The 24,172-nt window shown below is 40.7% G+C and overlaps 1 long non-coding RNA gene across 2 annotated transcripts in view; it reads right to left on the bottom strand.

Moving 5' to 3' along the window:
• Positions 1–24,172, bottom strand: part of LOC307195515 — a 442,270-nt gene that overhangs the window by 245,742 nt on the left and 172,356 nt on the right. For both annotated transcript variants that reach the window (XR_013830847.1, XR_013830848.1), the window contains exon 3: positions 15,936–16,056. This is a non-coding gene — a long non-coding RNA (uncharacterized lncRNA). The remainder of the gene's footprint in view (positions 1–15,935; positions 16,057–24,172) is intronic.

Genomic DNA, 24,172 nt, shown 5'->3' with positions numbered 1-24,172 from the left:
TGGAGAGTACTGTTTTTATAAAAGGCCCAGACGGCTGGACCTTGAAGTAAGAGCAAGATTGGGTATCTGGAGAGAAAGTTGTAGGTCAGTATCATGGGGCATTGGAGTTATATGGGACCCCAGTGAGCATATCCACAAGAGCTACATCATTCATTCAAATTTGCGTGAGATTACAGCTGTGCTCAGCAACTGAGAAGATACATGTTCCTGTCCCTGTACTTTTATTGCTACAGAAAACTCTTCAAAATTTTTAAGAAAGATATCCCAAAAAAGAGGAAGAATTTTTATATGTTTAACTGAAAATATATTTCTGCTCTGAATTTTGCCTCAGAAGAGTACAACAATTCAGGGTTTTATAAAAATAAAAACTGTCAAAGAAAAGAATGAGTTGATTGGTTGTTTGGGAGGAAAAGTACTGATTCCATTGAAGAGTCACATGTACATGTTGTAGAAAAAGATTAAGTAAGGTAATCACAGAGGATGGAAAAAGATATAAAAGATGTAGGCCATGAAGATTTGCCTAAAAATCAAGTGAATGATTTTTAAGGTGAGGAAATCATGCATCTTTTAATGTGGGAAAATGCATCTTTTTCTTTACATAGATGTAGTACTTTAAAATAGCTTTCAAATAACAAATCTCACAATAATGACAGGGATTGCTACATTTCTTCTATTTTAATAACTCAAAGCCATGTTGATCACACCAGTTAAGTTCATCCATATGAGAGGCACCTTATTCATTTTCTTCCATGCCTCTTAGCCTTTCATGACCATTACTGACTCCCTTTCTTTTCAGTGTCTTCATTTTCTGCTTGCCCTTCACCATATTTCTCCCTCCCTAATGTCCTAACTCACTTCCTAACAACCAATAGTGTGAAAAGTCCAACCCAGTACAATGTCTTTATTATACTCAAATATGTGTAGAAATGAGGTCAACTATTTCTGTGCTCACTGGATTTCTTTGTTATAAACCTACACATCCAAAGTTCTAAAGTGTAGCCAGATTGGAACAGATCCAAAGGAATCAACCAGGAACAAAAGAACAATATAAATGAAGCCTCTTGAGGAAAAGAAGTGTTCCTCCAAGGCCATGCATATGCTGCTGCTTTCTCTACCTACGACATCACTCTCCCATGACACGTGCTATTCAGCAGGCTTTCCTAGAAGTCATCCTCTAACTTGGTGTCATCCCCTCTGCAAAGCCTGCCCCGACTTCTTACTCTGGGGGCTCTCACAGCAGTCCATTTAACTAACTGTTAAAGCATTTACCATGAATCCTTGGTAAAAGAGGATCAGGTCTACCCACCTCATCTACGTTGAAAACCTGGTAGAAACAGGACGAAGGAGGGAGAGAATAAAAGGAAAGGAGAAAGAAAAAGAAAAGGAAGGGGAAATGAAAAGAAAAGGAAAAAAGGCAATATGTTTAATTCTGAAGGAGAGAAGCTATTAAAAATATAATAGCTTTATTGAGACATATGAAGAACTGTCACATAAAAAAGAAGCCTCATTCTACATGGTTTAGCAAGAAGACGAGTGACCAGTGATAATAAGATTCAGACAGGCAGTTGCTGACACACCATAAGAACAAATTTTATGAAATTGTAGTTGTCTGAAATAGGATAAACTACTATGTTCTTTGTCTCTGGGTATATCCATAAAAAGCCTGGAAAATTACTTTCAAGAGATGTTGTTGGGGGACGAGGGGAAGATGGCGGAAGAGTAAGACGCAGAGATCACCTTCCTCCCCACAGATACACCAGAAATACATCTACACGTGGAACAACTCCTACAGAACAACTACTGAACGCTGGCAGAAGACCTCAGACCTCCCAAAAGGCAAGAAACCCCCCACGTACCTGGTTAGGGCAAAGGAAAAAAGAATAAACAGAGATAAAAGGATAGGGACGGGACCTGCACCAGTGGGAGGGAGCTGTGAAGGAGGTAAGGTTTCCAAACACTAGAAGCCCCTTCACGGGCGGAGACTGCGGGTGGTGGAGGGGGAAAGCTTCGGAGCCGCGGAGGAGAGCACAGCCACAGGGGTGCGGAGGGCAAAGCGGGGAGATTCCCGCCCAGAGAATCGGTGCCGACCGGCACTCACCAGCCCGAGAGGCTTGTCTGCTCACCCGCCGGGGCGGGCGGGGCTGCGAGCTGAGGCTCGAGCTTCGGTCGGAGCGCAGGGAGAGGACTGGGGTTGGCGGCGTGAGCACAGCCTGCAGAGGTTAGTGCACCACGGCTAGCCGGGAGGGAGTCCGGGGAAAAGTCTGGACTTGCCGAAGATGCTAGAGACTTTTTCCTTACCTCTTTGTTTCCTGGTGCGCGAGGGGAGGGGATGAAGAGCGCTGCTTAAAGGAGCTCCAGCGACGGGCGCGAGCCAGAGCTAAAAGCGTGGACCCCAGAAACAGGCATGAGATGCTAACGCTGCTGCTGCCGCCACCAAGAAGCCTGTGTGCGAGCACAGGTCACTGTCCACACCCCCCTTCCGGGGCGCCTGTGCAGCCCGCCACTGCCAGGGTCCTGGGATCCAGGGACAACTTCCCCGGGAGAACTCACTGCGCGCCTCAGGCTGCTGCAACGTCACGGTGGCGTCTGACGCCGCAGGCCCGCCCCGCACGCCGTGCCCCTCCCTCCCCCGGCCTGAGTGAGCCAGAGCCCTCGAATCAGCTGCTCCTTTAACCCCATCCTGTCTGAGTGAAGAACAGACGCCCTCAGGCGACCTACAATCAGAGGCGGGGCCAAATCCAAAGCTGAGCCCCGGCAGCTGTGCGAACAAAGAAGAGAAAGGGAAATTGCTCTCAGCAGCCTCAGGAGCAGCGGATTAAAGCTCCACAATCAACTTGATGTACCTGCATCTGTGGAATACCTGAATAGACAACCAATCATCCCAAATTAAGGAGGTAAACTTTGAGAGCAAGATTTATGATTTTTTCCCCTTTTCCTCTTTTTGTGAGTGTGTATGTGTATGCTTCTGTGTGAGATTTTGTCTGTATAGCTTTGCTTTCACCATTTGTCCTAAGGTTCTATACGTCCGTTTTTTTTTTCTTTAAAAAAATTTTTTTTCTTAATAATTATTTTTTATTTTAATAACTTTATATTTATTTTTTATCTTCTTTCTTTCTTTCCTTCCCTCCCTCCCTCCCCTCTACATCCGTCTTTCTTTCTTTCTTTCTTTCTTTCTTTACTTTTTCTCCCTTTTATTCTGAGCCATGTGGATGAAAGGCTCTTGGTGCTGCAGCCAGGAGTCAGTGCTGTGCCTCTGAGGTGGGAGAGCCAACTTCAGGACACTGGTCCACAAGAGACCTCCCAGCTCCACATAATATCAAATGGCGAAAATCTCCCAGAGATCTCCATCTCAACACCAGCACCCAGCTTCACTCAACGACCAGCAGGCTACAGTGCTGAACATCCTATGCCAAACAACTAGCAAGACAGGAACACAACCCCACCCATTAGCAGAGAGGCTGCCTAAAATCATAATAAGTCCACAGACACCCCAAAACACACCACCAGACGTGGACCTGCCCACCAGAAAGACAAGATCCAGCCTCATCCACCAGAACACAGGCACTAGTCCCCTCCACCAGGAAGCCTACACAACCCACTGAACCAACGTTAGCCACTGGGGACAGACACCAAGCACAACGGGAACTACGAACCTGCAGCCTGCAAAAAGGAGACCCAAAAACAGTAAGATAAGCAAAATGAGAAGACAGAAAAACACACAGCAGATGAAGGAGCAAGATAAAAACCCACCAGACTTAACAAATGAAGAAGAAATAGGCAGTCTACCTGAAAAAGAATTCAGAATAATGATAGTAAAGATGATCCAAAATCTTGGAAATAGAATAGACAAAATGCAAGAAACGTTTAACAAGGACCTAGAAGAACTAAAGATGAAACAAGCAACGATGAACAACACAATAAATGAAATTAAAAGTACTCTAGATGGGATCAATAGCAGAATAACTGAGGCAGAAGAACGGATAAGTGACCTGGAAGATAAAATAGTGGAAATAACTATGGGCAGAGTAGAATAAAGAAAAAAGAATGAAAAGAACCGAGGACACTCTCAGAGACCTCTGGGACAACATTAAACGCACCAACATTCAATTTATAGGGGTTCCAGAGGAAGAAGAGAGAAAGAAAGGGACTGAGAAAATATTTGAAGAGATTATAGTTGAAAACTTCCCTAATATGGTAAAGGAAATAGTTAATCAACTCCAGGAAGCACAGAGAGTCCCATACAGGATAAATCCAAGAAGAAATATGCCAAGACACATATTAATCAAACTGTCAAAAATTAAATACAAAGAAAACATATTAAAAGCAGCAAGGGAAAAACAACAAATAACACACAAAGGAATCCCCATAAGGTTAACAGCTGATCTTTCAGCAGAAACTCTGCAAGCCCGAAGGGACTGGCAGGACATATTTAAAGTGATGTAGAGAAAAACCTGCAACCAAGATTACTCTACCCAGCAAGGATCTCATTCATATTTGATGGAGAAATTAAAACCTTTACAGACAAGCAAAAGCTGAGAGAGTTCAGCACCACCAAACCAGCTTTACCACAAATGCTAAAGGAACTTCTCTAAGCAAGAAACACAAGAGAAGGAAAACACCTACAATAACAAACCCAAAACAATTAAGAAAATGGGAATAGGAACATACATATCGATAATTACCTTAAATGTAAATGGACTAAATGCTCCCACCAAAAGACACAGATTGGCTGAATGGATACAAAAACAAGACCCATATATATGCTGTCTACAGGAGACCCACTTCAGACCTAGAGACACATACAGACTGAAAGTGAGGGCATGGAAAAAGATATTCCATGCAAATGGAAGCCAAAAGAAAGCTGGAGTAGCAATTCTCGTATCAGACAAAATAGACTTTAAAATAAAGACAATTAGAAGAGACAAAGAAGGACACTACATAATGATCAAGGGATCGATCCAAGAAGAAGATATAACAATTGTAAATATTTATGTACCCAACATAGGAGCACCTCAAAACATAAGGCAAATACCAACAGCCATAAAAGGGGAAATCGACAGTAACACACTCATAGTAGGGGACTTTAACACCCCACTTTCACCAATGGACAGATCATCCAAAATGAAAATACATAAGGAAACACAAGCTTTAAATGATACATTAAACAAGATGGACTTAATTGATATTTGCAAATGAAGCAACTGACAAAGGATTAATCTCCAAAATTTATAAGCAGCTCATTCAGCCCAATATCAAAAAAACAAACAACCCAGTCCAAAAATGGGCAGAAGACCTAAATACATATTTCTCCAAAGAAGATATACAGATTGCCAACAAACACATGAAAGAATGCTCAACATCATTAATCATTAGAGAAATGCAAATCAAAACTGCAATGAGATATCATCTCACACCAGTCAGAATGGCCATCATCAAAAAATCTAGAAACAATAAATGCTGGAGAGGGTGTGGAGAAAAGGGAACACTCTTTCACTGCTGGTGGGAATGTGAATTGGTACAGCCACTATGGAGAACAGTATGGAGGTACCTTAAAATACTACAAATAGAACTACCATATGACCCAGCAATCCCACTACTGGGCATATACTCTGAGAAAAACATAACTCAAAAAGAGTCATGTACCAAAGTGTTCATTGCAGCTCTATTTACAATAGCCCGGAGACGGAAACAACCTAAGTGTCCATCATGGGATGAATGGATAAAGAAGATGTGGCACATATATACAATGGAATATTACTCAGCCATAAAAAGAAACGAAATTGAGCTATTTGTAGTGTGGTGGATGGACCTAGAGTCTTTCATACAGAGTGAAGTAAGTCTGAAAGAGAAAGACAAATACCGTATGCTAACACATGTATATGGAATTTAAGAAAAAAATGTCATGAAGAACCTAGGCGTAATACAGGAATAAAGACACAGACCTACTAGAGAATGGACTTGAGGATATGGGGAGGGGGAAGGGTAAGCTGTGACAAAACAAGAGAGTGGCATGGACATATATACACTACCAAACTTAAGATAGATAGCTAGTGGGAGCATAGCACAGCGAGATCAGCTCGGTGCTTTATGACCGCTTGGAGGGGTGGGATAGGGAGGGTGGGAGGGAGGGAGACGCAAGAGGGAAGAGATATGGGAACATATGTATATGTATAACTGATTCACTTTGTTATAAAGCAGAAACTAACACACCATTGTAAAGCAATTATACTCCAATAAAGATGTAAAAAAAAAAAAAAAAGATGTTGTTGTGAGATTTATATAGTGGATAATGGTTGGACCAGATTAACACTGAAGATACTTTCAAGCTTGGATTATATTCTTTTGTTGAACTTCAACATCTTCAGATGAGGTACTGCATTGATTAAGGCTTTGTATTTTTTTCCCTCTGTCTCTCTCTTTTTTTAAGTTATTGAGCCCTGCACAAAGGGTAATATTTTCAACAAATATTTATTTTACAAATCTGCAAAGATTTGGAAGAACAAAAAACATTTCATGAAGTCCTTATGGTAAGTTATCACATTACACAGATTGACATCTGAAAACAGTTTTAAAAAGTACAAGGCAATGAGACATACCGCAAGCCAATATTTTTTATGCCTACTGTACATGAGAAAAAAAGAATTTCAAAATATATAAACCATATTTCACAGAAAAATATTTGTGATGCATAAACAAAAGCTATGAGTAGACTACATACAAATAATTATGATAATTTCTAAATATAGGCATTACACATTTATATCGTGTGTTTAGCTTGTTACATGTGGGTATATCTAGATTGTGTTGTGTTGATCAAAAGTTGTGTGACTTTTTTTGCCAATATTTGGAAACTGGAAAAACTTAAAGTGAATTTTTCCATTATTCATTAAGCCCATATGAATTTCAAGGATTATTTATGAGCACAGTTTGATACATTTATAAGGTTCCCAGCGATGGATTTGTTTATAAAAGTATGTTAATGCCTAGAAAATGTACTCAAACAAAATTTTCATGTGAACTTTTCCATCAAAAGGAACACTAATTCTGAATCTATCCTAACGACTTGGATTCCAGTCCCTCTTTGGCCAGGTTTCCTTAATGGGTTAGCCATTTCCTGAGCACCCGCTCCATGCCAGGGATTTTACATGTGTACCAAGGAAGCCCTGGTTGAGTTCATGCCGTAAGAAATTTCTTTTTCAATTGAGAGAAAACTAATTAGGAACTGGACTGGGCTTGATGTAGCCCCATGTGAACTAGACATCTGATGTCCCACAGATGGTCTTACTTAACACTAAACAACTTAGATTTTAGGAAAAGAATTTGACGTTCAACTACCGTGGGAACTGGGCACTGCATTGCTAATGCCATGGGTCCAAACTGGAGTCTTACTCCTAAAAAATGATAATGAAAAACCAGCATTTTCTGTAGACCTTGAAACTATGCTTTTCATCCGAAAAGGGACAGAGAGTTCAAAATCACGAGCATAGTTTATTAAAAAATAACCAAAAATCATGAATCTATGAGTAACAGCTAATTCCTGCAAGCTTCTGAACACAAAGGAGACTTAGAGCTACAACCCTTAATTGTCATGTAGAAAAACAGGTTGTGCATAATTTTATGAATAAAGGCAAACTAATGTTGAGTAGCTTTAAAGAAGATATTTTTTTTCCATGAAAATGTAATGTTAAATTGATGGTTCAACTTTCAGTAGAAGCCATCTTTAACATTTTTGTTCTAATTTTGGGGGAGCTAGTTTAATCAAATATTGTGGTCTGGTATAGTTTTGACCATTTCCCTCCCCCCCACCAAAAAAAAATTTTTAAACACATTAGTGGTATTTTATTCAACTGTGGAACACACGTCCGCCACAGTGCTCTGACTGTTCCACTATACTCTGTATCAGACTCTAGGCAAGCAAAGGGCGTAGATCTAAAAAGGAAGGTTTGTGAAAGGAATCACTATGCATAGTAGTCATCACTGAATAGGCAGAAAGCTTAGTAGACTGAGATGAGGGCCAGGAGGTTGAAGATTTTAAAAATCAAGAGGGCTTCCCTGGTGGCACAGTGGTTGAGAGTCCGCCTGCCGATGCTGGGGACACGGGTTCGTGCCCCGGTCCGGGAATACCCCACATGCCGCGGAGCGGCTGGGCCCGTGAGCCATGGCCGCTGAGCCTGCGCGTCCAGAGCCTGTGCTCCGCAACGGAAGAGGCCAAAACAGTGAGGGGCCCGCGTACCGCAAAATAAAATAAAATAAAAAATCAAGAGATGATTTTCTTTTTTTCCCAACCTTATTGATAGGTAATTAACAAATAACACTGTATAAGTTTAAGTTGTAAAACATGATGATTTGATATATGTATATATTGTGAAATGGTTACAACAATAAGGTCAGTTAGCATATTCATCATCTCACATAACTACCGTTTTGTGTGAATGTGGTGAAAACATTTAAGAGATGATGTGATTTTGAATGATATGATTTTGAATATGATTTTATGATTCTGAATCTTTCAGTTCCAAGGATTGTTTTTCATCTCCTTAACCACTTAGTTACTAGCCTCCACATCTCTTTTTTGTTCCCTCTTTCTCTCAGGGTTTTCTTTTTCAAATGTTACGGGATTCTCCTGGGAACATAACCTTTGTAATATGAGTCATATTTTAGAACCAGATCTGATCCAGTGACCATGGGATCAGAACCATTCTTTTATTCCTCATGGAACATAATGGCACCGATCATGTTTTAGAATAAAACAGGAAGGTAAACAAAACACCTTTCCAACTTTCAAGTAACATACAATATAATGGGCAAAGATCTGGAAAGCGGACTTAACTATTTTTCAGTCTACAAAGAGTTTCAATGGCATGACCGTCCTTCGCGGCACTGATGTCTCTCCTAATTTGCTGAGGAGCGGGGTTGATGGCAGGGGATGGAATCCAGGAAGCTGTATATAAGCCACTGCTATTATTTTCTTCTTTTGAGGAAGCCTGGCATTCTAGGGATAAGGAAGATGTCTGAACCAAAACTCGAATCTTACTTGATTTACTTCCTTCTCCATAAACTTTTCAACTTTGTGAGTGTTACCCTGGCTCTACACACTTTGCTTCTCCTTTCCTTACTTCCACTAGATGGTAAACTTCTTGAAGACATAATGGTGTCTTTTTTTTTTTCCTCTGAGTGTCCCTCAAGTTGCCATCATCATGCTTTGTACACAAATGCTTAGTGAATTCTTCTTGGATTATAAAGTTTGCATTAATGAAAAGGAAACCATAAACTACTACTATCAAAGTAGTAAAATAAAACTTTCCAAAAGCTACTAGAGTTTAACAGGCTTCTTATCAAAAAGTAAAGTGTTTGTACTCAATTGCCTATAATGTCGTGTGCACAGTAAGCCCATTCAGTGTTGTGTTGAATTTTCCACTGGTCAGATAATGCATGGATAGGGGTGTTCAAATTAACGAGGAAGAGAGAGAGAAGCACTGTAAACATATTAATTAAAAATTACTCCTCAGAAAATCTATAAGATAAAATCTATTTTTATTTCAGCATACGTGGCAGATACCGTAGGTTGCCGAGAAAAAGCTATTCCCCTCCTGTTCCGCTGGCTATCCTCCCTCCCTCCATCATAATTTGAAAATGTCAGCTATTCAAGTTACCAGCTTCAAATGCCTGTAGATGAGACATAAAAGGATTCCACAGAGAGGCTCTTAGTCCTAAGGTTCACTCCCTGATGAAAAGAGCAAGACCCGTGAGGACATTTCTCTCAGCCAGTATCCCCTTCCTTTGTATTTCTGTGGGTCCTACAGTGGCAAGCATCTTGCAACCATGAGAAAACATGTGGAGGATGAAAGGCAGCACCCAGAGGCTGGGGAAAAGTGAGGACTGAAGGAGGCTGGCCTCCCAATGCTGGACTTGTGAAGTGGGACAGTGTAAAACCCCATTGTTTAAGAGACATTTATCCAAGTGTGCTGTCCTGCATGTGAGATGCTCTGCTAAAAAGTTTACATACAGCACCTCATTTTATTCTTTTCTTTAATTTTTATTTTATAATGGAGTATAGCTGATTTACACTGTTGTGTTAGTTTCAAGTGTGCAGCAAAGTGACTCAGTTATACACATACCTATATCTTTTCCCATATAGGTTATTACACAGTATTGAGTAGAGTGCCCTGTGCTATACAATAGGTCCTTGTTAGTTATCTATTTTATATATAGTAGTATGTATATGTTAATCCCAAACTCCTAATTAAGCCCTCCCCCCTCCACCTTTCCCCTTTAGGAACCATAAGTTTATCTTCTAAGTCTGTGAATCTGTTTCTGTTTTGTAAATAAGTTCACTTGTATCATTTTTTTTAGATTCCACATATAAGCGATAGATGTGGCACATATATACAATGGAATATCACTCAACCGTAAAAAAGAATGCAATAATGCCATTTGCAGCAACATGGATGGATCTAGAGATTATCATACTAAGTGAAATAAATCAGACAGAGAAAGACAAGTATCATTTTATTCTTAAAACAGCCCTGTGAGAAGATGTCTGCAGTCTGTTTCAATGAATAAGGAAATCGGGGCTCAGGAGGTTCAGTTCCACCCCAAGGCCATCCTATATGGCAAGCTTGGGGTTCAAAGCCACAACTACCTGAGACCGGACAGTCTATACTTTAATGATACTTTAAAACTAAATGATTGGCTCAATTCTCATTGTTGCTCAATTTCAAAAGGAAAGCATGCACAAGCATCTAGTTCAATGCAATTCAGCTTTACTTTAAAAGAGATGGCAGGCTTCCCTGGTGGCGCAGTGGTTGAGAGTCCGCCTGCCGATTCAGGGGACACGGGTTCGTGCCCCAGTCCGGGAAGATCCCACATGCCGCAGAACGGCTGGGCCCATGAGCCATGGCCGCTAAGCCTGCGCGTCCGGAGCCTGTGCTCCGCAACGGGAGAGGCCACAACAGTGAGAGGCCCGCGTACCACAAAAAAAAAAAAAAAAAAAAGATGGCAGAAGACAGCAATATTGGCCAAAGTTCTTTGGGGATGGCTGATAAATCAGGATTCATCATGATGAAGAGTTTTCTGATTTCACACCTGATAACTTGGGCAGGTAACATAATCCCCCAAGAGGCTCAAGTCTGGGACTATGCATTTGTAGTATTCAATAAGGGCGTCTGCATAAGAGGCACTCAGTAAATATCCGTGTATGAATGAATAAGTGAATGACTGCTGACTATTGGGGTAAGTGAGGAAGTACACGCGTAAGGATCAGGTCAAATTCATTCTCTGAGTATCCACAGGAGGCTCAAGTAGCATGTAGTACGTCAACTGTTTATTGAATGAAGGAAGGAAGGAGAGAGAGGGAAGGAGGGAAGAAAGAAGGAACCTAAGAGAAGTCACTGTCATAACTGAATGGCAGCCACACCCAATACTGAAGCACTGGTCCGGGTCCCTCCCACCACTCTCGTTGATTTTTAGGGTCCCAGTGATCACACAGACAATACTTCAATCCTACCATCTCTTCCAGGGGTTTTCCTGATCTTGGCTTCTAATCTCCTTGATCTCCAGTGGCTGGAGACCTGGCCCTACAACTGGATCTCTTTGATGCCATTTGACTCCATGTGAGTTTGTACAGATGGCTGCTATCTGATCATTGACCTGCCTACTCAGTCTTACATGAATTTTCTGATTCTTGGATATCTATCATGACTTTAGTGCAATACACTCCTGCCCTTTTTACCTTTTTCCTTAGATTTCTTTCTCCTCAGAGTTGCTTCTGGACCTGTGTCCCAACATGTTCCTAGGTATTCTACCTCATTCCCATCTACTACGGTCTGAATGTGTGTCATCCCAAAATTCACATGATGCAATCCTAATGTCCAATGTGGTGATGTTAGAAGGCAGGGCCTTTAGGAGATGAGGGTGGAGTTCTCATGAATGGAAATAGTGCTTTTACAAAAGACATCCCACTATATACACTACTATATATAAAATAGATAACCAACAAGGACCTACTGCACAGCACAGGGAACTATGCTCAATATCTTATAATAACCTATAATGGAAAAGTATCTAAAAAAGAACATGTATATATATACATATATGTGTGTGTGTATATATATATATATATATATATATATATATATATATACACATACACGTAACTGAATCACTCTGCTGTACACCTAAAACTAACAAAAAATTGTAAAACAACTATATTTCAATAAAAAATTTTTAAAAGAGAGAAAGAGAGATTCCACTGAGTTCCCTAGCCCTTTCCACCATGTAAGGATACAATGAGAAGTCTGCACCCTAGAAAAGGGCTTTTATCTAACCATGCTGGCACCCTGGTCTTGGATTTCCAGCCTCCAGAACTGTGAGCAGAAAATTCCTGCCATTTGTAAGGCACCCAGTCTGTGGCATTTTGTTAGAGCAGGCCGAACTGCTTAAGACATTCATACGCATTCATTCTCATTCAAGGTGTTGCTTGAACCTTAGGTGTGTTCATTTACAACACACTAATGCAGTGGTTCTCAGGATGTGGTCCCAGAAACAGCAGAACAAGCATCACCTGGAAACTGGTGAGAAATGCACATTCTTAAGCTCTACCCCAGACCACCCAGACCTACTGATTCACTGGAATGGGGCCCAGCAATCTGTGTTTTAACAAATCCTCCAGCAGATTCTCATGAGTTCAAAAGCTCGAGGAGCACTACACAAATGATACTAATGGATTTTATTTTGAAAGAAACACATTTGTCGTTATCTTTTAGGTACAGAAACTATGAGAAACACTTTTATTAAATCACTGAAAAGGAGAGGTAATAGACTGAATTTCTGGGCTTAGTTCGGACTTGAAAGCAAAGACTGATGTAACAATGAAAACGTTGGTAGTTTTTCTGGGAAGTAATACCAAGAAGTAGGATTTGGGAAGCACTGAGGTCACTGTCCTCAGCAACAAAAATTCAGCTTTGCTAGGGCCTCTCAGATGAGTACAGGAAAAACAAAAACAAAAACAAAAAAACCCACCATAAACAAAAAGGAAAGACAACTGATGGACTGGGAATAAATATTTGCAAATGATGCAACCGACAAGGGCTTAATTTCCAAGATATACAAACAGTTCATACAACTTAATAACAAAAAACAACCCAATCAAAAAATGGGCAGAAGACCTAAATAGACATTTCTCCAAAGAAGACATACAGATGGCCGACAGACACATGAAAAGATGCTCAACATCACTAAGTATAAGAGAAATGCAAATCAAAACTACAATGAGGTAACATTTCACATGGCTCAGAATGGCCGTGATTAAAAAGTCTACAAATAACAAATGCTGGAGAGGGTGTGGAGAAAAGGGAAGCTTCCTGCACTGTTGTAGGAATGTAAATTGGTGCAGTCACTATGGAGAGCAGTATGGAGGTTCCTCAAAAAATTAAAAACAGAGTTGCCAAATGATCCTGCAATACCACTCCTGGACATATATCCAGACGAAACTATAATTCAAAAAGATACATGCACACCTATGTTCATAGCAGCACTACTCACAATAGCCAAGACATGGAAGAAACCTAAATGTCCATCTTCAGGTGGAATCTAAAATGTAACACAAATGAACTTATCTATGAAACAGAAACAGACTCACAGACATAGAGAACAGACTTGTCATTGCCAAGGGGGAGGTGGGGTAAGGGAGGGATGGATTGGGAGATTGGGATTAGCAGATGCAAATAATTATGTATGTGTATAACTGAATCACTTTGCTGTACACCAGAAGTTAACAAAACATTGTAAATCAACTATACTTCAATAAAATAAATTTTTTAAAAAAGAAAAAAACCCCAGAACATTTCATCCAAAGTCTAGGAGTGTGGAACACTTACCCACTGATTCCTGTCCCCCAGTCTTTTAAGGCTTGCCCAAGGACTACCAATGCCCTTGCACTATGGCTGTGCCTGTGTGGAACTGAGGTTGGCAGCTTTGGTTGTAGAAAGTCCTGAGGCAGAAATGTGGAATGAAGCATGGGAGGCCCCTGAGGCAGGACCCTCCCTGTGCACAGACATGCCCATCACAGCTAGGACTCTAATTCCATGTGGGCTGAGAGGTTGGAACAAAGTGGGTCATCAAAGACTTCTGCTACCACTCCTGTTATAAAATTACCCTGAAGTGTTTATAGGGTTGCAGAAGGGCAAGCCTTAGTAATAGAAGACAAAAGATTGGTAAGTTGCTTTTCTTGTTTGCTTGTTTTTAACTCACAGTAGTTCCATTTTTACTTTAGCTATATTTGACCTGACTGATGAGAGTTACACTTTATGAACAATTACTATTTTTTACATGAGCCATGCTTTATAACCAACCACAGTTATCTGATACATGTTTCACAAACCTCGACACCCAGACAAACTTAGACGGGAGTCAGGGTCTGAGAACATGGCTTAGATAATGATGGATAGTCACAAAACATGATAAATAAGTCTACTGATTAAAAGGGTTTTTCACTACATCAAAAATTATGAGTATTTACCACTACTATATATAAAATAGATAAACAACAAGGACCTACTGTAGAGCATAGGGAACTGTATGCAATATCTCATAATAACCTATAATGGAAAAGAATCTGTAAAAGAATACATATATATATATGTATAAGTAAATCACTTTGCTGTACACAAGAAACTAACACAATATTGTAAATCAATTATACATCGATTTAAAAAATTAGTGTATTTACAAATATATAGAGACAATGCACAGAGTCATAAGGGAAAAAAAACTGTGGATCAAATAATTTGCTTTATAGTTTTTTAAATTGTTTTCCTATTTATAAAGGAAGATTCATATTTCTGATTCTTATTTTCCTTTCTCAAAGAGAAAGCTTATGGCATATTGTTTTTGAAGGAGGCATTTCCCTTCTCTATGATTTAAAAAAAAATAGAATTTAGTGACACAGTAATCATGCCCAATCATGTGGTCAGTGAATTCAGTTCTTCTGTCTCTTCACCTCCACACTCTGCACACTAAACACCAGAGCCTGCCGGTTGTCCTACAGTGTTATTTTCCCCTTCCTCCACAGAGAAAGAACCCCCAGTTTTTAGCTAGGCAGTTGACTGATCAGCAAAAAGCCTGCTAATCCCAGCTTCCCTTGCAGCTAGTTGTGACCGTGTGATTAAATCTGGCCAGCGAGATACAAGGAGAAATGTCACATGGCAGCTTTTAGCAGCTTTCTTAAAATCCAGCCTGAACTTGCCCTTTGCTCCCTTTTTCTTCTTCCCTTCCTTCCTACTGACTGATACAGCTGTGATGCTTTAGCAACCATTTGATCCTTTAGATGATCTGGGGCAGGGGTCAGCAAACTACAGCCCCAAATTACGCCAGCTGCCTATTTTTATACAGTAACAAGCAAAGAATGGATTTTACATTTTTAGATGCTGAAAAAGCTCAAAGAAAAATAGTATTTCATGACACATGAAAATTATTTGAAATTCAAATGTTAGCACCCATTAAAAAAATGTACTGAAACACAACCACATTCATTAGTTTACTTACTGTTTACGGCTGCTTTCGCACTACAGTGGCAGCACTGAGTGGTTACAAGAGACCTTATGATCCACAAAGCCTAAATATTTGGTATCTAGCCCTTTAGAGAAAAAGATTGTTGACACCTACTCTTGGCAACAGTATGCAGAGTAATAAGATAGAAAATAGAAGGAGCCTAGGTCCTTCAGGTCTTTGTGGAGTGAAACTGCTATGCATTCTGGACAAGGTATCACCAGACCTTCCTGTGATAGTGAAACAAACACCTATCTTTTTAAGCCACTGTTCCATAATGTAGTACACTGAATATTGGCCCCAATTCCTCACCTCTCCCTGTATCCCACCTGCTATGTGTCTTTACAGTTCTTCCCACAAAAGGCATAATATTTTTCCCCAACCCTTACCTTTGGCCTTGGCCAGTGGAATATTAGCAGCTGAGGCTTGAAATGTATTTGTGCAGTTGAGCTTGTTCTATTTTGCTTGTCATTGTCATGAGAAGAAATTGGCTTATTAGCCTGCAGGTCCCTGAAGAATGAGAGACAGAAGGATTTGAAGTTCACCTTCAGATCTGCAGGTGAAGCAGAACTCCACCCAACCCCCGCTGATGCACAGACCTTCAGCCTTAGCTGGAACCACCCCAAGACCTGTGAGCATGATAAATGCTTGACTGCTGCATGCCATTAAGTTTTGGAGTGGTTTGTTTTGACTGATACAGGTGGTCCTTTTTAGTCTCTGTTATTTGCAGCCAAACCTAAACCTACACTGTGGTCTCTGTCAATTATCCCATAACTGAGAAGACAAAAAATTCTAAGCTTTCTGAAGAGGTATTATGCTATGGAATCCAGCAGACCTAGGTAATAATAATAATAATAATGAAGCCCACCTCTGTCCCATAACATTTGTGTAATCATAGACATGCTATCAACTGAGCCTTAGTTTCCTCATCTGAAATAAAACAATTATTCTATCTACATCATGGTGCTCGCTCAGAATTTAATTACAGACCCCTGGAATTCTCACTCCAGAATCTATCATCTTAATTTCTAACATTTAGTTTCTTCAACCTTTCCTTCCTTACAATCCTTGTATTCCTTGTAGCCTAATTAGTATTTACTTTCAGGAGAAAATCATCCTTCTATATCTGGTAAGCTAAATGCACCACCAAGTGTTGACTCTGAAAGCAAAGAGTCAATTCCCACCTTTTTAAGAGCAGACTTGGTGGCACCCAGGTGTACCCTCAAATCAGAGGTGTCCTGGTAACTGACCTCCACACCCACCCGCCATTTATAGCAGTTGTAGATTTCCATGGTGTAAATATCACAAGGGCTGGGTTCAAGCTACCAAGCTAAGTGTTCCTGATCAGGGCTTGGGAAGAATGTGCATAATGAGCTGTCAGGAGGCAGCTGGCTTACCACTGCCTTCAAGCTCACCATGTAAAGAGGCTACTCACATCTAGAAAGAGTCAAAGAATGAGTGCAAGCAACTGAACTTCCCTTCAGATGCCAGAGGCAGGAAGTAGCCTGATGGGTTACAAATTGACAGGCACAAATGCCTCAAAACCTGGACAATTAATATCACTGTAAGGCAGCGCAAAAGTGTTAAGACAGAAATGGTGGAGCCAGTGATGAGCCAAGGGGTAGTGTAGGTTACTGAAAAAAGGTATTCAAAGTCAGAATTTTCAAACGTGCTCCCTCTACACATTCACACCCACCCCCACACAAACACACACAGAGACATTAAAAATATATACTGGAGGGCTTCCCTGGTGGCACAGTGGTTGAGAGTCCGCCTGCCGATGCAAGGGACACGGGTTCGTGCCCCGGTCTGGGAAGATCCCACATGCCGCGGAGCGGCTGGGCCCGTGAGCCATGGCCGCTGAGCCTGCGCATCTGGAGCCTGTGCTCCGCAACGACAGAGGCCACAACAGTGAGAGGCCCACGTACTGCAAAAAAAAAAAAAAAAAAAAAAAAAAAAAAATATATATATATATATATATATATATATACTGGAATGAATGAGGTGTTTTCAAGTTCTGCTTCTCTGTGACTCAAAAAAGGAGTAATTAGACTCTGTGTTGGAGGACTGTATGCAAAACAATTATTCAGGAATCTTCAAAATTAATTCTGCTCATGTAGCCTTTATTGTAATCCTGTGAAACAATATTATCTTCTCTGTAACAAAACAAACTCTTAAGTGACAAAATTCTATTGATGTCTTCATTCCCTGTTATCCTTAATTAACCCAATATAATAAGCCAAATGTCTCCTTTGAATTTCAAGCTGTTTTTTTTTGTAGATTCTATATTTTTCATGAACAAAGGTGCCCTGCTTGAAAATGTTAATCTCCAAAGCAGTATTAGTTACTAAGCTACCAGCTCTATTTCCATGGTTTTAAAAAATACCTCAGACAGAGATTTGGAATGAAGATTTCCAAAATCTGGAACCAATCAAGAAATCAATCCCTAAAAATCTTGTTAGCTCGATTAAGTGTTTCCATCTAAAAAACAAGTTTTACTTTAGAACAAATCCAAATCCTCTGAATTAATTTTCCATTTTCCCTCTTTACTGTTCCAGCACTTCTTTTCATATATGCCTCTGTTTTTTCCAACATGGCAGATGTCTAAAAATTTTAATGAGGAGGGCAGCTTCAAGATGGCGGAAGGGAAAGACACGGAGATCACGTTCCTCCCCACAAATACATCAGAAATACATCTACAGGTGGAACAACTCCTACAGAACACCTACTGAACACTGGCAAAAGACCTCAGACCTCCCAAAAGGCAAGAAACTCCCCATGTACCCGGGTAGGGGACAAAAAAAAGAATAAAGAGAGACAAAAGGATAGGGACGGGACCTGCACCAGTGGGAGGCAGCTGTGAAGGAGGAATGGGTTCCACACACTAGGAAGCCCCTTCGCGGGCGGAGACTGTGGGTGGCACGGGGGGGGGGGAGCTTCGGGGCCGCGGAGGAGAGCACAGCAACAGGGGTGCGGAGGGCAAAGCAGGGAGATTCCCGCATAGAGGATCGGTGCCGACCGGCACTCACCAGCCCGAGACGCTTGTCTGCTCACCCGCCGAGGCAGGCGGGGGCTGGGAGCTAAGGCTCAGGCTTCGGTCGGAGCCCAGGGAGAGGACTGGGGTTGGCGGCGTGAACACAGCCTGCAGGAGTTTAGGGCGCCACGGCTAGCCGGGAGGGAGTCCGGGGAAAAGTCTGGACCTGCCGAAGAGGCAAGAAACCATTGTTTCAGGGTGCGCGAGGGGAGGGGACTCAGAGCACCGACTAAACAAGCTCCAGACACGGGCGCAAGCCCCGGCTATCAGCGCAGACACCAGAGACGGGAGTGAGACGCTAAGGCTGCTGCTGCCGCCACCAAGAAGCCTGTGTGCGAGCACAGGTCACTCTCCACACCTCCCCTCCCAGGAGCCTGTGCAGCCCGCCACTGCCAGGGTCCCATGATTTAGGGACAACTTACCCGGGAGAACACACAGCGCCCTTAGGCTGGTGCAACGTCACGCCGGCCTCTGCCGCCGCAGGCCCGCCCCACACGCCGTGCCCCTCCCTCCCCCGCGGCCTGAGTGAGCCAGAGCGCCCGAATCAGCTGCTCCTTTAACCCCGTCCTGTCTGAGCGAAGAACAGGCGCCCTCCGGCGACCTACACGCAGAGGTGGGGCCAAATCCAAAGCTGAGCCCCGGGAGCTGTGAGAACAAAGAAGAGAAAGGGAAATCTCTCCCAGCAGCCTCAGGAGCAGCGGATTAAAGCTCCACAATCAACTTGATGTACCTGCATCTGTGGAATACCTGAATAGACAACCAATATCCCAAATTCAGGAGGTGGACTTTGGGAGCATAGATATATTATTTTTTCCCCTTTTCCTCTTTTTGTGAGTGTGTATGTGTATTCTTCTGCGTGTGATTTTGTCTGTATAGCTTTGCTTTCACCATTTGTCCTAGGGGTCAGTCCATCCGTTTTTTTTTTGTTTGTTTTTTTCACTTTTTAAAACTTTTTTCTTAATAATTATTTTTTATTTTAATAAATTTATTTTACTTTACTTCATTTTATTTTATCCTCTTTCTTTCTTTCTACTTTTTCTCCCTTTTATTCTGAGCCGTGTGGATGAAAGGCTCTTAGTACTCCAGCCAGGAGTCCGTGCTGTGCCTCTGAGGTGGGAGAGCCAACTTCAGAACACTGGTCTACAAGAGACCTCCAGCTCCACGTAATATCAAATGGGAAAAATCTCTCAGAGACCTCCATCTCAACGCCAACACCCAGCTTAACTCAACGACCAGCAAGCTACAGTGCTGGATACCCTATGCCAAACAACTAGCAAGACAGGAACACAGCCCCATCCATTAGCAGAGAGGCTGCCTAAAATCATAATAAGGCCACAAACACCCCAAAACACACCACCAGACGTGGACCTGCCCACCACAAAGACAAGATCCAACCTCATCCACCAGAACACAGGCACTAGTCCCCTCCACCAGGAAGCCAACACAACCCACTGAACCAACCTTAGCCACTGAGGACAGACAACAAAAACAACGGGAACTACAAACCTGCAGCCTGCAAAAAGGAGACCCCAAACACAGTAAGATAAGCAAAATGAGAAGACAGAAAAACACACAGCAGATGAAGGAAAAAGGTAAAAACCCACCAGATCTAATAAATGAAGAGGAAATAGGCAGTCTACCTGAAAAAGATTTCAGAATAATGATAGTAAAGTAGATCGAAAATCTTGGAAACAAAATAGACAAAATACAAGAAACGTTTAAAAAGGACTTAGAAGAACTAAAGAGCAAACAAACAATGATGAACAACACAATAAATGAAATTAAAAATTCTCTAGAAAGGATCAATAGCAGAATAACTGAAGCAGAAGAACAGATAAGTGACCTGGAAGATAAAAGAGTGGAAATAACTACTGCAGAGCAGAATAAAGAAAAAAGAATGAAAAGAACTGAGGGGAGTCTCAGAGACCTCTGGGATAACACTAAATGCACCAACATTCGAATTATAGGGGTCCCAGAAGAAGAAGAGAAAAAGAAAGGGACTGAGAAAATATTTGAAGACGTTATGGTTGAAAACTTCCCTAATATGGGAAAAGAAAGAGTTAATCAAGTCCATGAATCACAGATATACCTATACAGGATAATTCCAAGAGGAAACACACCAAGACACATATTATTCAAACTATCAAAAATTAAATACAAAGAAAACATATTAAAAGCAGCAAGGGAAAAACAACAAATAATACACAAAGGAATCCCCATAAGGTTAACAGCTGATCTTTCAGCAGAAACTCTGCAAGCCAGAAGGGAGTGACAGGACATATTTAAAGTGATGAAGGAGAAAAACCTACAACCAAGATATCTCTACCCAGCAAGGATCTCATTCAGATTTGATGGAGAAATTAAAACGTTTACAGAGAGAGTTCAGCACCACCAAACCAGCTTTACAAAAAATGCTAAAGGAACTTCTCTATGCAGGAAACACAAGAGAAGGAAAAGACCTACATTAACAAACCCAAAGCAATTAAGAAAATGGGAATAGGAACACACATACCGATAATTACTTTAAATGTAAATGGATTAAATGCTCCCACCAAAAGACACAGATTGGCTGAATGGATACAAAAACAAGACCCATATATATGCTGTCTACAAGAGACCCACTTCAGACCGAGAGACACATACTGACTGAAAGTAAGGGGATGGAAAACGATATTCCATGCAAATGGAAACCAAAAGAAAGCTGTAGTAGCAATTCTCATATCAGACAAAATAGACTTTAAAATAAAGAATATTAGGGCTTCCCTGGTGGCGCAGTGTTTGAGAGTCCGCTTGCCAATACAGGGGATGTAGGTTCGTGCCATGGTCCAGGAGGATCCCACATGCCGCAGAGCGGCTGGGCCCGTGAACCATGGCCACCGAGCCTGCACATCTGGAGCCTGTGCTCCGCAATAGGAGAGGCCACAGCAGTGAGGGTCCCGCGTACCGAAGAAAAGAAAGAAAAGGAAGGAAGGAAGGAAAGGAAGGAAGGAAGGAAGGAAGGAAGGAAGGAAGGAAGCAAAGAAAGAAAGAAAGAAAATAATAATAAAGAATATTAGAAGAGACAAAGAAGGACACTACATAATGATCAAGGGATCGATCCAAGAAGAAGATATAACAATTGTAAATATTTATGCACCCAACATAGGAGCACCTCAATACATAAGGCAAATACTAACAATACATAAGGCTAATACTTTTTCCCATAAAAGGGGAAATCGACAGTAACACGTTCATAGTAGGGGACTTTAACACCCCACTTTCACCAATGGACAGATGATCCAAAATGAAAATAAATAAGGAAACACAAGCTTTAAATGATACATTAAACAAGATGGACTTAATTGATATTTATAGGACATTCCATCCAAAAACAACAGAATACACATTTTTCTCAAGTGCTCATGGACATTCTCCAGGATAGATCATATCTTGGGTCACAAATCAAACCTTGGTAAATTTAAGAAAACTGTAATCGTATCAAGTATCTTTTCTGACCACAACGCTAGGAGACTAGATATCAATTACAGGAAAACATCTGTAAAAAATACAAACACATGGACGCTAAACAATACAGTACTTAATAACCAAGTGATCACTGAGGAAATCAAAGAGGAAATCAAAATATACCTAGAAAACAATGACAACTGAGACACGACGACCCAAAATCTATGGGATGCAGCAAAATCAGTTCTAAGAGGGAAGTTTATAGCAATACAATCCTACCTTAAGAAACAGGAAACATCTCAAATAAACAACCTAACCTTGCACCTAAAGCAATTAGAGAAAGAAAAACAAAAAAAACCCAAAGTTAGCAGAAGGAAAGACATCATAAAGATCAGATCAGAAATAAATGAAAAAGAAATGAAGGAAACGAGAGCAAAGATCAATAAAACTAAAAGCTGGTTCTTTGAGAAGATAAACAAAATTGATAAACCATTAGCCAGACTCATCAAGAAAAACAGGAAGAAGACTCAAATCAATAGAATTAGAAATGAAAAAGGAGAAGTAACAACTGACACTGCAGAAATACAAAGGATTATGAGAGATTACTACAAGCAATTCTATGACAATAAAATGAACAATCTGGAAGAAATGGACAAATTCTTAGAAATGCACAACTGCCAAGACTGAATCAGGAAGAAATAGAAAATATGAACAGACCAATCACAAGCACTGAAATTGAAACTGTGATTAAAAATCTTCCAACAAACAAAAGCCCAGGACCAGATGGCTTCACCGGCGAATTCTATCAAACCTTTAGAAAAGAACTAAAACCTATCCTTCTCAAATGCTACCAAAATATAGCAGAGGGAGGAACGCTCCCAAACTCATTCTAGGAGGCCACCATCACCCTGATATCAAAACCAGACAAGGATGTCACAAAGAAAGAAAACTACAGGCCAATATCACTGATGAACATACATGCAAAAATCCTCAACAAAATACTAGCAAACAGAATCCAACAGCACATTAAACGGATCATACACCATGATCAAGTGGGGTTTATTCCAGGAATGCAAGGATTCTTCAATATATGCAAATCAATCAATGTGATACACCATATTAACAAATTGAAGGAGAAAAACCATATGATCATCTCAATAGATGCAGAGAAAGCTTTCGAAAAAATTCAACACCGATTTATGACAAAAACCCTGCAGAAAGTAGGCATAGAGGGAACTTTCCTCAACATAATAAAGGCCATATATGACAAACGCACAGCCAACATCATCCTCAATGGTGAAAAACTGAAACCATTTCCACTAAATTCAGGAACAAGACAAGGTTGCCCACTCTCACCACTATTATTCAACATAGTTTTGGAAGTTTTAGCCACAGCAATCAGAGAAGAAAAGGAAATAAAAGGAATCCAAATCAGAAACGAAGAAGTAAAGCTGTCACTGTTTGCAGATGACATGATACTATACATAGAGAATCCTAAAGATGCTACCAGAAAACTCCTAGAGCTAATCAATGAATTTGGTAAAGTAGCAGGATACAAAATTAATGCACAGAAATCTCTGTCATTCTTATACACTAATGATGAAAAATCTGAAAGTGAAATTAAGAAAACACTCCCATTTACCAATGAAACAAAAAGAAAAAAATATCTAGGAAAAAACCTACCAAGGAGACAAAAGACCTGTATGCAGAAAATTATAAGACACTGATGAAAGAAATTAAAGATGATACAAATAGACGGAGACATATACCATGTTCTTGGATTAGAAGAATCAACATTGTGAAAATGACTCTACTACCCAAAGCAATCTACAGATTTAATGCAATCCCTATCAAACTACCACTGGCATTTTTCACAGAACTAGAACAAAAAATTTCACAATTTGTGAGGAAACACAAAAGACCCCAAATAGCCAAAGCAATCTTGAGAACGAAAAACGGAGCTGGAGGAATCAGGCTCCCTGACTTCAGACTATACTACAAAGCTGTAGTAATCAAAACAGTATGGTACTGGCACAAAAACAGAATGATAGATCAATGGAACAGGATAGAAAGCCCAGAGATAAACCCACGCACATATGGTCACCTTATCTTTGATAAAGGAGGCAAGAATATACAGTGGAGAAAAGA

The sequence above is a fragment of the Stenella coeruleoalba genome, assembly GCF_951394435.1.
Source record: "Stenella coeruleoalba genome assembly, chromosome: 12".
In the NCBI taxonomy this organism is placed as follows: Eukaryota; Metazoa; Chordata; class Mammalia; order Artiodactyla; family Delphinidae; genus Stenella; species Stenella coeruleoalba.
Note: the sequence above shows the minus strand (reverse complement) of the source record. Positions and strands in the feature narration are given on the sequence as shown.